The sequence below is a fragment of the Antechinus flavipes genome, chromosome 2, assembly GCF_016432865.1.
Source record: "Antechinus flavipes isolate AdamAnt ecotype Samford, QLD, Australia chromosome 2, AdamAnt_v2, whole genome shotgun sequence".
Lineage (NCBI taxonomy): Eukaryota > Metazoa > Chordata > Mammalia > Dasyuromorphia > Dasyuridae > Antechinus > Antechinus flavipes.
This window is the reverse complement of record NC_067399.1, coordinates 315,651,838-315,669,184: the sequence shown is the minus strand read 5'-3', so window position 1 is coordinate 315,669,184 and position 17,347 is coordinate 315,651,838.

Sequence of the window (17,347 nt, the reverse complement as noted above, 5' to 3'; positions counted from 1 at the left end):
AAAATTGAACATGTATAATCTATATCAAATTGCTTACTGTCTCAGGCAAGGGGAAGATGAGAAAGAGAGAAAATTTGGAATTTTTAAATGAATGTTAAAATTGTCTTTACATATAACTGGGGGAAAAATAAAATATTATTTAATAAAAAATAAAGAATCTGTCTGGTTGTCAAGGAGATTTCTTATTCCTGAGGCAAAGGCTTAGGCCCATCAGTTGAATCTCTGCAATGCTGCTATGATACTCCTCCTTGACCTCTGTTCTTCTTACTATTGGGAAGCTGGTCATTTAATAGGTTTTCTATGGTAAAGGCTCTGGGGCCACTGACCCCGAGTTCACTTCTGAGTCCAGCAAAGTTCTTCAGCTATTACTAAAATGGTACTAATCAGTAATATGGTAGCAGGAAAATTTCTCATGAGGCTGCAGCTAACCTTTTCTCTTAGGTGGTGATGTATAATATGCCAAGGTTTTAAAGCATCTTACCAAAACATATTGATTCTATGTACAAACTTTTTTTTTACCCATAGTTCATAAGAAAATTATATCTGGATATGGCATGTGACATTCCCAGAATTATCTAGTTAAGAAAGAACAGAACCCAGGTGTCCTTTCTTCAGGCCCCCAATTCCTTCTGTTCCATGTTTTCTCTCTTGACCTTGACTTTTCTCCAGAGACTGATCTCACTTCCTAATGCTCTGTATTCTAGGTAAGGGGTAGTAACAGCTAAGTGCCTTGAGGAAAGGAAGCATCCCATTCTCATATACCCACCAGAAATGTCTAACCTTAAATACTTGTCTCTTCTGCATAATATATAGATATACATATAGATATACATATACATACATATATATATATATATTATATATATATATATATATATATATATCCATTAAACTAAGATACTTGGACCAAGTTTACCAGTTTGAGCAGGGCAATTCCATATTTTATGCCCTCAGCTGGGTAAAATTCTGTCCTAAGAAATTCTCTGGTCATGGTCAAAAGGAATCTACACACACAGTGAAGTTGTCTTATTACCATTGTAAGTCAAGTGAATGAGATAGAAATTCACAGATCATTCTTAATGTTTCAAGATTTTTCATAGTTTCAGACGTACTACTTGCCCCACTTCTCAAGCACAGTCCTGAACATGTCACTACCCTGCTCAATAAACTTCAATGGCTCTTTATTGCCTCTAGGACCAAATAAAAATGCCTTTAAAGCTCTTCACAGCTTGGCTCCAAGCTACTTTTCTAACCTTATTATATATTATTCTGCTTTCCACAATCAACCTGTCAAACAGTCCAAACTGTTCCCTGTGCTTGGACTGAACTCTCTCTTCACTTCCACCTTTTAGAAATCCTTATTTTCTTCAAATACTGCTTCCTACATGAAACATTTCCTCCTTATCCCCTCTCCAATTCGCTAATACCTGTCTCCTGCCAATAACCTGATATTTCACCTGGGACATAGCATCTCCTCATGGATATAGGACCCTGCTTCAGAAGGTTCATGCTTCACCTCAGACAAATACTGGTTTGGTGACCCTAACCTCCCAGTGCCCCCAGGCAACCCCCTTAAGACTATACATTGCAGACTTTTTGCAGAGCTATGGTGGAAGATGAAGTTTCCTCAAGAGAAGATTACAAGTCTGTTGGTTTAAGTTTATATAGATATAAATATATATTGATATATGTAGTTCCTGAAAGAATAAAAATCTCTTGAAGGCTAGAATTGTTTCATTTTTCTTTTTTTGCCTTTGTTATCTCCAGTGTCTGCCATATTGTCTGTACTTAATAAATGCTTACTGTTTGACATTGATTTCTCAGCATACTTAACTAAGTGGGGGAAGAAAAACCCTCCAGCTCCAAGAAGTCAAAGGGAACAGGTGAAGGGGCTTATCCTTCTACGGCTGGTGATTGTTGAGCAAAAAAAGAAATGCTTCCCCTACATCCAAGTTCTATTCAAATCCTTCCTATACCTGGACAAATCACTAAACCTCTGTTTATCTTAATTTCTTCAGTTGTAAACTGTGCATGCTAATAATAGCATCTATATTCTAGGGTTGTTGCAACCTCAACAAGTCAATTAACTTTTGTTTGCCTCAGTTTCCTCATCTGTAAATTGGGGATAATCTCCCATGGTTGTTGTGAGGATCAAATGAGATAATAATTGCAAAGTTCTTAGCATAGTGTCTGTCACATAATAAGTGCTATGTAAATGTTAGCTATTATAATGCTAAACTGAACCAGTCCCTGTCCCAGTGGAATGATAGCACTGTCTGTGGACTGTCACCAGGACACAGTATTTTAATGCTCAAGCCCAGTGTCAAACGTTTAAGTCCTTAATCTCTGTTGTTGGGACAAGGCAAAAAAGGACACACAGATGGGAACCTAAAGAGGTTTGGAAAAACTACTTTCCTTTGAGGAACAGGACATATAGCCAACTTCAGGCCTGGACTTCTTCAAGTACCTTTAAGATGTCTTCTTTCTGTTTTATCCCATAATTCAAAAGCATAATTTTAAACCCCAGTCTTTCAAGCAAAATTTTGCAAAATTCTGTTAACTATTCCCACAGCCAAACCTCCAATCCATCATTTCCTGAAATATCCTCCAATTTCATCTTTTTTCCATATACCTCTCCTCCTTTTGTAATGATATTGGTGCTAGTGCTGGTGCTGATGATCAACTATGATTGACTTAGCCCTTTTCAGCATTATAACGATCCAAGATAATTCCAAAGGACTCAAGATGAAAAATGCTATCTGTCTTCAGAGAAAGAACTGATGGAATCAATGCAGATGGAGACATATTTTTTCACTTTATTTGTATGTGTGTGTGTTTGTTCTTTTCTTCTTTTGCAACATGACTAATATAAAAATATGTTTTACATGATTGCACATATACAATCATATAAAATTGCTTGCCCTTATGGAAAATGCCATCTACATCCAGACAGAGAACTGTGAAGACTGAGTGTGAACTGAAACATTATTTTCACCTATTGGGAGGGGGGGTTAGTTTTTTGCTTGTTTTTTCCTCTCATGGTTTTTTCCCTTTGAGTCTGATTTTTCTTGCACAATGACAAATGTGAAAATGTGAGAAAATGAAAAATGCACAATATGACAAATATGTTTAAAATGATTGTACATATTTAACCTATATCAGATTGCTATTTTAGGGACGGGGTGGGGTAGGGGGGTAAGGGAGGAAGAAAGAAAAATTTGGAGCATAAAGTTTTACAAAGATGAATGTTGAAAACTATCTTTATATGTATTTGGAAAAAGTATTATTGAGAAAAAAAATCATATTGCTTACCCCTTTTAAGAAAGGAGAAGGTGAGGAGGAAAGGGAGAAAATTTATAACTCAAGTATTTTAAATAAATGTTAAAAATTGTTTTTATATGTAGTTGCAAAATAATAAAGTGCTATTAAAATAAGAAAGAAAGAAAAAGAAAACATCCCACTGGGGAAGTGGTTGAATAAACTGGAAGGTACCTAACCTGGAACATAGGAAAGCCTTGGGGGTGAAGGGAAAGGAAGAGAAGAGACAGAGTTAATAACTACTTTCAAGGACTATCATATAGAAGAGGTATTAGACTTGTTTTTCTGGGCCTTGGGGCAAGACTAAGACTAAGCAATGGAAGATGCAGAGAAGCTACTTCCAATGTCTAATATTTTGGCTTCATCTAAGGAAAAACTTCCTAGCAATTAGAACTGTTCAAAATGTCAGGTGCTGCATTATGCTTAGTAACTGTCACTAGAGGTCTTTGAATAAAGATTACATGACCCCTTATCAAAGAAGTTTTGTAGAAAGAACTCATGCTTTGGGTGGGGGGATAGACTGGATGGTCTCTAAGATCCTTCTTAAATCTATTGTTCTGAAATTGCAAAGGCCTGGGAAATAGTATATATAACCTGTTTGTAGGATAGTGATGAGGCAGACCTAATGAGCAGAGGACATAGGCTGGGGAATTTGAGAAAAGAAGACAGGGACAATAGGTAGACTAACAGGGAGCAAAAATAATGAGGCCTTTAGTGATTTCCCCCTGTTTTTGGCACCCTCTCCCCATTAAAATTAATTTGCATTACGGAGCATATACTAATTTAGAATTTCTAATTTATAAACAGGTTATCCCCTTCCAACTAAGTACAATGTAAGTTTCTTAAAGGCACAAACTCTTTCATCATTTTATATTTATATTCCCCACTACCTAACACAATACCTGGCCCATAGTAGACTTTATGAAAATTTCATGAATTACATTTTTCCTTCCTTTTTATGAATTTAGTTACCCCTCTTATAAAAATGATTATTCTGATCTTTTATGTTTTTAAAGTTTTTTTTTTAAATCCCTGTCTGTGCCTCAGTTTCTTTATCTATAAAGTGGGAGGGAATAATCTTGATGACTTCTAAAATTCGTCCAGACCTAAATCTAAATCCTAGGTAGAGAGCAGAAAAATAGGAGAGGAACCGTGATGATACAGAAATGGACATCTTCAGAGGCTTCAGAAAACCTGAGTTTAAGTTACTGGCTCTACCATTAATTAGCTGTGCTCTAGTCTTCCCCTTTGGTCTGTTTCCTCCTCAGTAAAATGGGAGCTTTGGATGAAATGATCTGTAAAGTTCCTGTAAGGTCTACAATCCATGATGTTTGGTTTGGCCGAGAGACCATCTCGTACTGTTTCCATCGTGGACAGGGCTGTCTCCCTATTCCAGGGCTCCTTTCCCCTCCCTTCCCTTCTCATTGTGGGACTCATGGTTTTATTTTTAACTCAGGAGTTTACAAGTGGGAGCTGCTCTTCAGAAGCAGATTTCATCCCGGGGGACAGGGCTCCTCCCTTCTTCACCCCTTTTGCAGGGGCAATCCCAGGCTATGCTGGGACATGCCTGCCAGGTGCAGGGTGAAGGGAGTCAATCAGGCTGAGTGAATCAGACGCCTTGTGCATCTGCAGCCTGGAAGGGGGCCAGGGCTTGCACTCTGTTGTTGACTCAGACATTCTGGAGGGGAGACCTCCCACCCCCAATGCCTGGGCAGAGGGAAGACCTTCTAATCTCCTGGGCCAATAGACTCGGGACTCCACACCACCTTCCCCCCCCCCCCCCATCTCCAACTTCCTCTTTCCTGAGAAAGTTTCTGTGCAGAAACTCCAGACAGGCCAGCTCCCAGGCCTGGATCCCATTCCATTTACCAGGACAATCACCAAGCAGTGTAAAGACACTCATGAGATCCCAGGGAAGGGAAGGGCAGTGCAAGGATAGGAGGAGAAAATGGAGACAGTCAGAAAGCATCTACTAAGGGTCTACTATGTGCCAGGGATTATACCAAGGGGCGGGAATACAAAGAAAGATAAAATACAGCCATACACCTACTAAGTATGTGAGGTCACAGTTGAACTCTGGTCTTCCTAGATCTAGGCCCCATGCTTTGTCCCCTGCACTATCTAGGCACATACCCATAGATTGTGGGGTTGGAGGGCAGATAATGACTTATTTTACCTTTCTTTTTCTAGTCACTCAACCTCTGTCTGCCTCAGTTTCTGGACCTGAATAGCACCTACTTCCCAGGGTTATTAGGAGGATCAAATGAAATAGTAATTGTAAAATGCTTAGCACAGTGTCTGGAACATAGTATATACTACATAAATCTTAGTTATTATTATATTATATGATAATATATAAACAACATATATACATACAACAGGATAAACTGGAAATATTTAATGAAGGGAAGGCACTAGGTTTAAGAGGTTTGGGAAAGAATGAGATTTTAACTAGGCTTTGCAAGGAGTCAGAAGGGAGAGGTTTTCAGCCATGGGAGACATTCAGAATTGGGAGACAAGATACCCTGCTCAATGAACAGCATGAGATCAGATTTAACCCTACTGGGTTAAATAGTATTTTGGGGGGAAGAAGTGTATAAGGTGTGGAAAGACTGGAAAGGCAGTAACACTGAGCTAAGTTTCTGAAATCACTAATCCCATCTACAGAGGAAGAAGGAAGTTTTAAGATTTACAAAGCACTTTACATATCTTATCTGATTTGATAGGCATAAAGACCTAATGAATTAGGTTCTACAGATATTATTATCCCCTTTTTGCAGATAAGGAAACTAAGGCCGAGGGAAGTTGATTTGTTCTCCATTACACAGCTAAAGTCAGAACCTGGATTTGAACTAAGGTCTCTTTGAGTTTTAAGTCCAATTGCTTTTTTCCCCAATACCATATTACCTCCCACGTTAAGAGCTTTTTCTTATATTAACACATCTCTCCTCTACCATTACCCTAAAACAAAAAGGAGATATGAAGTCAGAAACAGTAAAAAGTGGAGGGAAACTGAGGCACAAAGGGGGAGGTGGTGAAATGAGTCACTGAAAATCACATGGAAATCCTAGGAACAGAGCCCAGAAGTCTGGGAATTCCACCCTTACTTTACCCTTTGTATTACGTTGCCTCCCTTTTAAGTTGGCACAGCCCTTGGCAAGATGTGGGTGAAGATGTCGGCATTGTGCCAGTTTGGAGGGTGGAGTTGGCAGCCTTTTGGTAGAAAATGGTTTGCAGTCATTATGAAGAGCGAGGGTTTAGTACCTGCCTTCCGAGCAGAATAAAGGGCAGCAGCTGGGCCACCTCTTTGTCTTGTCATCTGTAGTGGGAGCCCTCAGTGGGGCTGACTGGCTGACTGGTTTAATTGATTTGCATCATATAAATTTAACAATCCCTATTTCACGGAGATGAAGTTTAAATCAATAGCTCTTGTGTCATCAGAATATGAAGCCATTGTGTTGGTCGGTGAGTATCTCTATGATCAGCTCACAATTTTTCAGAGACTGATTCTCACTTTGGAATGAGTCTCCTGAGTTTTAGTTCAAAGTCCTTTCCATTGAATTAATGGATATATCCAATAGTCAATAATTAAAACTTTTTTCTTTTTCCCCTTTATCCTGTATTCAGGTAACATCGATTAAGCCAGTTTCAGTCTCTAACTTCTCTGACTGGACCTGAACCTCTGCCAAGACACCTGATCCATAGTCCATTAGAAGTAGGTCCAACTAATGCAGTGAAGTGAACAGAACCAGGAGAACAATGAATGCAGATCTACATTGTAAAGTCAAGTCAGTTAGTATTTATTAAGCACCTACAATGTTCTGGGCATTCTGGGTACAGAAAAAGCAAAAACAGCTTTTGTTCTCACAGTCTATGGGGGAGACAAGATATAAACAACTATTTACAAACAAGATAAGATGTTGAGGGTAGTTTCAGAGGGAAATGAAAGAGGACTGGGAAAGGCTTCTTGCAAAAGGTGGGTAGTTTAGCTAATACCTAAAGGAAGCCAGGAAAGGCCAGAGGCAAAGTTGAAGAGGGAGAATGTTCCTGGCATAAGGGACAGCCAATGAAAACACTTGGAATCAGGAGATGGAGTATCCTGTTCAAGGAACAGCAAGGAAGCTGTTTGTTGTAAAAACAAACAACTCTGAAAAATTTAAGAACTTTGGACAATGCAAGGACCAATCACAACTCCAGGGATGAGGCATGTTGCCAACCTCATGAAATTGGGGTGATGGATTCAAGGTGCAGAATGAGACATAAATTTTTGCACATGGCAAATGTGAAGATTTGTTTTTCTTGACTATCTGTTACAAGGTTTTTTTCATTGGGGTGTGAGGGGAGCTGGTTTGGCTGAGAGTGAAGAGCTAGCAATAGTTTTTCAGGAAAGAAGGAAGGAAGGAAGGAAGGAAGGAAGGAAGGAAGGAAGGAAGGAAGGAAGGAAGGAAGGAAGGAAGGAAGGAAGGAAGGAAGGAAGGAAGGAAGGAAGGGAGGGCCATTGAAGAATTTTTTAAATGCACAGAGGAAAACAAAACAAAGCTCAGAAGGAAGCCTTGAAAGTAATATATTGAATTTAGTACATATATACAATATACATATATAGAAACATGCTACATATATAAATATATAGAGTGTGTGTGTGTGTGTGTATACAGTACATTTATAAACTTGTTTTCAAAGCAAATTGCCCATAATAGATTTAAAGGTTCAAATATGCTTTTTCCTCTCTGATTGATTTTTATATAGAAATATTCTTTGTATATATGTGTATATATTACTTAAGTTCAGAATCTTAAGAAAAAAATTTTTAAAAAAAGAAATGGGTCTAAATAAAAGAGGTAACAGAAGAATGAGCTCAGTACTGCTTTTATTATAATTCTTACTTTAAAAAAATAGTCATAATGAAGGTCTCTCTAAATTCTTTCTGAAATAATCTTTCTTAACCTCTAAGGGGAAAGAGAACAAGCATTCATTAAATGCTTGTTATGTGTCTGTGACATTGCCAAGCATTTTACAGGGCTGATATATAAGTTCCTAGGCTCAGTCTGGTGTAATGGAAACAATGCTAAAATAGGGGCGTGCAAACCTGGGGCCTACCTCTATTAGGGGTATTCACAGACCAAGCACCTGGAAAGGACTTCTCAGAGCAGCTAGTTCAACTTCCTCATTCTACTAAGGCCTAGAAAAGGTAAAGTGTCAGTTTCTTCTGATTCAAATTCAGATAGTAGCTGCTCTAAGTGTTTTCATAGACTTGTAGATAATAGAGGCAGAAAGCTATAATTGCAGGTAAATTCTTGGTTGGAGCCTAGGTTTAGATGAAGTGAACTGCATTTTGTGATTTGTTGTTAAATCACTTCAGTTTCAGTCCTGTCTGATGCATTGTGACCCCATATGGGATTTCCCTTGGCAGAGACACTGGAGTAAAGTTTGCATTTTCTTTTTCTGGATCATTTTACAGATGGGGAAACTGAGTCAAGCAGATTAACTTACTTCCCAAGGGCCACACAGCTAGTAAGTGTCTGAGGCCAGATTTGAACTCAGGAAGATGAGTCTTCTTGATTCCAGATTTTGTGCCTTATCCATTCCACTGCCTAGATAGTCCAGCTTAGTAGGTGACTTAGGCGACCATAAATCAGGCCCAGGGACCAGGAAGAAATTCTGGTCCCTGAAATGCTATTTTATTTAGTAACAAGGGAAACAGGGTTTTCTAGTCACAAGCACAGGTAGGCCTGCGAAAATATTGGATGAATGTTGAAGATAACAATCATGACAGATGATCAGGAATGATGATCTGAAAAGGTTTTCCCTTCCTCTATATCCACCAGGTTACCTTCCCAAGAGGATTATCATCATATATTCCTTAAGTTTTTTTTTTTCCTTCCCCACCTATGGTATACTCCACTCCATTCTTTTTACCTCTATTTTTATTTAGTGGGTAGTGATAGTAAGGTCCTTCTCTAAATTTCTATCTCTACTGTCTTCATTTCTGAAGGAAATAGAACTTTTCAAAAAGAATGCATGCCCTTTTCCTTAAGCATATAGTTTAAGGGTAGCCTCTAGCCCCAGGACCTTAGAGGGAATAGGGAGGACAAATAAGAAGATAGCCATTGGGCTTCATTTGGATCTCAAGCAATAAAAATCAAGCAATACACTTTTTTTTTTTAAGCGTCTACTAAGATCCAAACACCATGCTAAGCAATGGGAATACAAATAAAGGCAAAAGATATGATCCCTGCCCTCAAAAACTCACATTCTAACAGTGTAGACGTCATGACAAAAAATTGTACATGTAGGTCATTCCATTTAAAGGTTCAAAAAGTGATTTTTTTTTTATATTGGATTACATGCCATCTAGGGAAAGGGGGGAGGCTTAAAGGAAGAGGGGAATTGGAACACAAGGTTCTTCAAGGCTTAATGTTGAAAAAATATGTGTGCATGTTTTGAAAATAAAAACTTCAATAAAAATGATTGTTTTACTCACAATACTAAGAGGGAGATAGTGAGAGTATACTATTATCTCCATTTTGCAAATGTAAAAACCAAAATTCAGAGAGATCATGGTCATAAAACTAATAAATAATGGAACTGGGCTTCAGACTCTCAAGTTCAACCTATCCTCATGACATTACATTGTAGGCCCAAATCTTCTTGGTCTTTTTTACAGGGGTCCTCAAACTATGGCCCGTGGGGCCGGATGCAGCAGCTGGGGACGTTTATCCCCTCACCCAGGGCTACGAAGTTTCTTTATTTAAAGGCCCACAAAACAAAGTTTTTGTTTTTTACTATAGTCGGGCCCTCCAACAGTCTGAGGGACGGTGAACTGGCCCCCTATTTAAAAAGTTTGAGGACCTCTGCCAGAGATTCCTGGACAAAAACTAGAAGTTTCAGGAGAGGTAAAACCCTCCATGTTTTAATCTCTTGCCTTAGTGCGGGAGCCTCACACACCTCTGCCTGCTAGTCCCACTCGGGTCATTAGATTGCTGTCTTAATTGATAATAACCCAATTAACGCCCTATACCTTAGACACTGACCAAGGGCCCCAGGTCTGATAAGGTGTGAGGCGGTGGACCCCAACCAGCTCCTCCCTGTGGCCCAGACTTTGTATGTACAAAACGCTAATACCCCTCCAGGAGCCAACTGTCCCAGCTTCCCGTCCCCTCCACCTCAATTAGACACTTTCAAAAACACATTTCAAAAGGAAGTAGGACGCGAAGGCAGGATTTGGACTGGGTCTTGAAGGAGGCGGGAGAAGCTGAGGCAGGTTGCTCTGACTCACTGGGATGGAATGGGAGTCCCTCTAGCCTGGTGCCTTCTCTCCAGGTGGCCCCGGCAGTTACTGTTTAACCGGAGCAGGGACCCCCACTCCCTGCCCACCGGGGAGCCGTCCCCACTGCTTTCTCTTCCTGGCGGCGGTAACTCCCTGCCTTTCCCCCTTTCACCTACTTGTGAAAGCTCCTTGCCCTCTCCTCAGAAATCACTGTGCTTCCCAACAGCGCCATTTCTGAGTCACGGGGCTATTTTTGACTTTGGGGAACCAGTTTTCTCCACTGCCGCCCCCTCACCTTCAGACCTCCCCCCAGGTTTCCCCCACCCAGCCCCAGCCACCGCCGCCATCGCGCTCCCGCCCCGACCAGGGTCCCCTTATACAGATCCCAGGACCGGGAATTGGGCTGCTGCCACCGACCCCTGCGAGGGAGCAGGAGGGGTGCGGGCGAGGGAGGGACCAGAGGGGAGCGGAGGCTTTGGGACCGGGATCTGTGCAGACAAGTCCCAGGTTGTCCCCATTCTGGAGGCAAGAGGGGCCTAAGGCGGAGGGGACCAGATCCAGGGCGAGTGAAGAAGGGAGGGGCGGTTCCGGAGCATCACATGATTGTCTAGGCTGGGACCCAGTCAAACGGAGTTAATTCCATCTGTGTTCACATGCCCCAGCATTCCAGAGCGGCCTCTCCCAGAGTTTTGGCTCGGCTACACAGCTCCTGCCGCGGCCGCCGCCGCCATTGGCCAGCCACCTCAGCCTCCCCCACCCCCACCCGAGCCAGAAACTCGGGGTGGGGTTTGCAGCCTTCCAACTTTCCTCAAAGAAAAACAAAAACAAAGCAGGCAAACACGGTCAGACAGAACTTCCACCTTTCTCCGCTCCCGAGGGGCCTCCTTCCCTAAGTCTACACACTTCCTTCTTTCCCATACTCTCTTTGTCCCCGAATCATTTTAGAGAGGCGAGCGTTTTCGGGGCGGGGGGTGTTCCAAGGGGGAGACAACAGAGAGAATGTACTTTGGAGCACAACAAATTAGAATTCCAGAGAAGGCCTACCTCTCTCAGTCCTAACCAAGGCTGGAATGCCTTCTCTTTCCCCTCAAAAGAAACCACAAGTGCAGCTCCCAACATGGATCTTAATCCATCTCTCAGAATCAAAAACTTTTCGAGTTAGAAGGGAACTCTGAAGCCATCCAGCCCCATCCACAGAGCCCAAATCATGACTCTTATTAGCTAACATTTATGTGATACTTTTAAGATTTACAAAATGTTTTTACAAATGTATCATTTCATCCCCACAACAATCTCAAGAGTTGCTTTAATTATGGCCATTTTACAATATGGAAAGTGAGGCAGACAGGGGTACAGCACTCTTATCCACTGTACCTGAGATGGATCCAGGGGTCCTCAAACTACAGCCCACGGGCCAGATGCAGCAGCTGAGGACGTTTATCCCCTCACCCAGGGCTATGAAGTTTCTTTATTTAAAGGCCCACAAGACAAAGTTTTCGTTTTTACTATAGTCGGGCCCTCCAACAGTCTGCGGGACAGTGAACTGGCCCCCTATTTAAAAAGTTTGAGGAGCCCAAGACTATATCCAATGAGTGCCCCTTCCATCTCTGCTAGAAAACCTGCAGTGTGTGTGTGTGTGTGTGTGTGTGTGTGTGTGTGTGTGCTCTAAAAGCAGCCCATTTCCATTTCTGGTCAGCTTTAGTTCTTAAGAAGTTCTTCCTGACCTCCAGCCTAAATGTGCCCTTCAGTGCTGCCCTTTGTTCCAAAGGGAATAAATCCGAATCCCACATAGCAGCACTTCAAATACTGGACAGTCGGTATTACATTCCCCTGGGGCAATAATGACAGCAAATATTTTCATAGCTCTTTAAGGTTTGCAAGGAAAACTGACTTGATCCACACGGCCATGCTGTGATGTAGGTGCTATTATTATTTGCTTTTGATATAAAGAAACTGAGACTGAGGAATAACTAGTAAGTGTCTGAGAGTAGATTCAAACTTTGGTCTTTAGGACTTTTAAGTAACGCATACTCTCCAGTATGTGACCTTGCAAGTTCTTCTTCAATTTTCTTCAAGTTAAATGTCTCTAATTCCTTTAAACTACCTCAGACATAGTCTCAAAATCCCTGTACATTCTTATTGACATTCTCTGAATGCTCTTCAGTTTATCAGTGTCCTATTTCAGTTATGGGGTTCCAGAATCCCATAAATAGGGGGAGATGGAAAAATGGATTAGGACAGACTCCAGAGCATCTATAGAGGAGACAGAAAGCCAGATTAGCTTAAGAGGCTATAGGAAGATATATTCTGTGTATTTGTATGTGTATGTGTATTTGTATACATATATACACACAAATAAGTGTGTGAAAGATGCCCAAGTTCAGCTGCTACTCTCCCTAGTCTACTTTGGGAAGCAGAGACTGTGACTTAAGGTAGGGGTCAGAGGAGAGAGAAAAGAAGGGAAAGAGAAAGAAAAACCTTTAAGTAGCACCCTCTTTAAATTATCATCACCTTTCAAGGCTCTGGACTTTCAGTATGAAGACAAGGTATAGCGGCTAACTGGATGCTGACTCAGAATCTCTAACTTGTTAGATGATCCAATACAACTTTTCATTGGCCAAGATTACACTATTATTTAATGTCAGAACCCATATCAGAAAGGAGATTTCATATATATCCCCTACCAGATTGCTGATTTGGGAGGGAGAAAAATTTGGAACTCAAAATCTTATAAAAATGCATGTTGAAAATTGTCTTTATATGTAATTAGGGGAAAAATGTTATTAAATTTTTACAAAAAGAAAGCAAGTTTCCTTACTACTAGTGATTTCTACTCCATAATCCTGGCCAGATTCTGGCTGTTGTAGCCCAGTCTATCTTGGGAGCCTCCAGAGTGGTTCCAGAGCCACTGCAGTTATAAATGACAGAGATACTACACATGTACACTCTATACTTTTTCTGTGCTCCATATCCGCAAATCTCCAGAAAGAGCAATCTAGGAAACCAGATATTAGTTTTAGTGATAGATGGAATCTTAGACCCAGTTGAGTCCAACTTCCTCATTTGCTACACTATGGGGATTGGAAGAGATTCAGGTGTTAAAACCCAGCTCCCCCAACTCCCTATTAGTGCTCTCTTCATAGACCATGGATAAAATTCTCTATTCATCTACTATGAATAAGCCCCATCCTGATATTGAACACATTGGATGCTGAAGCTTTTCTCTATTGAGTGTAACAAGAATGATTGCTTCCCCCAATTACAAGGGATCAAGGTCCTACTCACATTTCTGAGAGAAAGTTATTTGCTCTTTTATTAATGGTAGGAAGCACAGAAGAAAGCAGGGAAGGTGAGAAACTGCCATCCAAAAAGGGTCTTTTGGGAATGATGTGGCAATACATACCTATAATTGCCACTACCCAGGAGGCTGAGGCTGGTGGATCTCCTGAGTTCAATAGCTGGTTGGGTAACCACACTAAGTCTGGTGAACCCCCTCAAGCAGGGAGCTCAGGGAGGAGTGAACTGGCTCAGATTGGAAACAGAATATAGGTCAAGGGCAAAGGTTCTATGCCAGTTAGTAATGGGATACAGCAGTGATACCAGTTGTATTTCCAGCCTGGACAAGATAAGGAGAACCAGTCTCAAAACCAACCAACCAACCAACCAACAAACCCAAAACAAATGTGGAAAAGTCTTTTGCTGAAAATACCTAGTCTATAAATACCGTTCAAGGACAAGGCCCAGTGCCCTGAAGAATGCTGAGCTAGTAACTTTATGTGTTTTTTCTTTCTAAGTTTTTTCCTAAGATTTTTAGCCATCATCTCCTAGGTTCTCCCACTATCAAGGGCTCCTATCTAGTGTGGGAGGAGGAGCTTTTCTGTAAGATATTTTTCCAAAAGGTCTTTCTGGAAGAGGAAAAAAAGGATTCAAAGCAAAAACTAGATCTACAATTATAGGTGGGAGCTATACATTAAAAGTCTAGTGTAGTTGTGTACTATAATGAATGGAGGACTATCTCAGGCAGGAAGTTCATATCTTAGACACTTCTTAGCTCTATGATCCTGGATAAGTCACTTACATGATATCCACATAAAGTGCTTTCATAGCATCTCTTTTTGTGGTGGCAAGAGCTGGAAGTAAAAAGAGTTCCCATCAACTGGATAATGGATGAAAAAATATGATATTTGAATACAATGGAGTTCTATTGTGTTATTAGAAATTATGAAAATGATGGTTTCATAGAAATCTGGAAAGATTCATATGAACTGATATAGAATTAAACAAGCAACTTATACAATTTCAACATTGTAAACATAAATTATTTTGAAAGACTTAACAAATCTAATTAATGGCATGAAGAACTATTATTCCAGAAAACTGATACTGAAGCATGTTAACCACCTCCTAGAAGAGATAATGGACTTGGGACACAGAAGGAAATGTGCCTGTGCATGTTTGTATGTGTGTATGTGCACACATGTGTATGTGTTTACATCTATTTATGTGTGTCTGTATATGAGTATGTAAGTGTATATTACATGTTTGTATGTAACATACTGCTGCATTGTGTGTATGCATGTACATGTTGTGTGTGTGCTGTATGTACATGTGTATTGCAATATGCATTGTGTTTGTGTGTGCACATGCATATACACATATTGCATAATGTGCATGTATGGGTATAGGTCTGCATTGTGTAGTTCACATGTGCACTGTGTGTTATGTTTGCATGTGCGTTTGCATTGTGTATCACATATATGTATAACATGTGTATGTGTGTATATTGCATTGCTGCATATTTGCATATTGCATGTGTATCAATGTGTGTGAATGTATGTGCATATATATAATGTTTATGTGCATATGTATATGTATATGTGTATATTTGAACATAATCAATGTGGGAAACCGTTTTCTGGGGCAGCCAGATGGTCAGATCTGGAATTGGGAAGACTTGAGTTTAATTTGGTCTCAGACCCTTACTCGTTGAGTGACCATGGGCAGACCACTTAATCTCTGTTTGCCTCGCTTTTCTTAGCAGTAAAATGAGAATGATAATCAGAGCACCTCAGAGTTGTTGTGAGGATCAAGTGAGAGCATATAGAAAAAGCTCTTGTCACCTTAGTCGTGGTGCTGTTCAGTCATTTCTGTCATGTCCGACTCTTCATGACCCATTTTGGGGTTTTCTTGGCAAAGAAGCTAAAGTGATTCACCATTTCCTTCTCCAGTTCATTTCACAGATGAGAAACTGAGGTAAGCAGGGTTAACTGACTTGCCCAGAGTCACACAGTTAGTAAGTATCTGAGGGAAGATTTAAATCAGGCAGACGAGGTTTCCTGATGCTGGGTCCACTATCCCTTGTACCACCTAGCTGCCTTGGCGCACAATAGATATTACATAAATGCTAAGTATTATTATTCTTGTTTTGGTTAACTATGCATCTTAGGATTAGGTTTTTTCTTTTTCTTTTTTTTTTCTTTTTTTTTCTTTTTTTTCTTTTTTTGATTTGGATGGGAGAGAAAGAAAATAGATTTTGTTAATTGAAATTTTTTTTTTTTAAGGAAAAGGGGAATCAAGTATCACTACTCTGATCTCTTGCTTGACATGCCCCTTTGGCTGGGAGAAACAAACTCATACTCACCCTGAGGTCTGTTATCATGGAGAGAGTTTGAAGAGAAGCTACCAGAATAAATCAAGAAATATAGTCTCAGGCAGAGCTCAGGTAATTTATTACCTGGATAAATCTTTTGAAAAGAAAAACTCGACAACTCTTTCTTCTTAGCAGAAGAAGATTCAAGTAGAAAGGACCTCTAGAAGAAATTTCTTTCTCCTCATCTCCTGCACCTGGAAGTATCAGCCTGTTTTTTTTTTTTTTTTTTTTTTTTTTTTAAAGGGAGAAGTATGTCTGAGTTTAACATGAGATGTGTCCAACTTGTGAAGGGCTGGACTGGAGGCAGGAGTGAGGACAAAGTTTAGGCTTTAAGGACGTCAAAAGTGTACTGAAGTCTGCTTCCTAATCTACCCAGCAGATGGTTAAATCTTCAGTTTGAACATTTACATCTCAGAAATCTGCAAATGCAGATTGTATAGATTTGTGGTTTTATTATTTGGACATCATCAAGTGATGGAGAAAATATTAATAATGCAGATTAAATTAAAAGTCTTTACTGTGTGTATCCCTCCCCTCTCCATGGTTGATTGTTAAACATTCACCAGTACACTCCTGAGGAAAGGCCTCCAATAGCTGTAACTCAAGCTATCTTTATAATCCTCATGGAATTTAGCTTAGAATCACAAGTTTTAGAGTTGGGATGATAAGTCTCTAACTTTAGAGACTTCATCTAGGCTAAACTTCTCATTTTACAGATAAGGAAACTGAGACCCAAGGGAATGAAATTATTTAATTTAGAACCATCCCAGAGACTATGATTTTCCCATGATCACACAGGTGATAACGGTTCTAAAAGGCAAAATTAGTACTGGAAATGAGGGCCTTTGACCCCAAATCTAGTGTACTGATATATTCTTTCCACCACAACACACTGCCTCAACAAATATCCCACCCAAAACAGAATGTGTTTTAAAAGTGATTAAAAAAAAAAAAAAGGTACACATTGTGCTGAGATTGGTCATTGTTTGTTGTTTAAATCATTTCAGGCATGTTTGACTTGTACCCCATGTTGGAATTTTCTTGGCAAAGATACTGATATGGTTTGCCATCTCTTCCTCCAGTTCATTTTACAGATGAGAAAACTGAAAGCT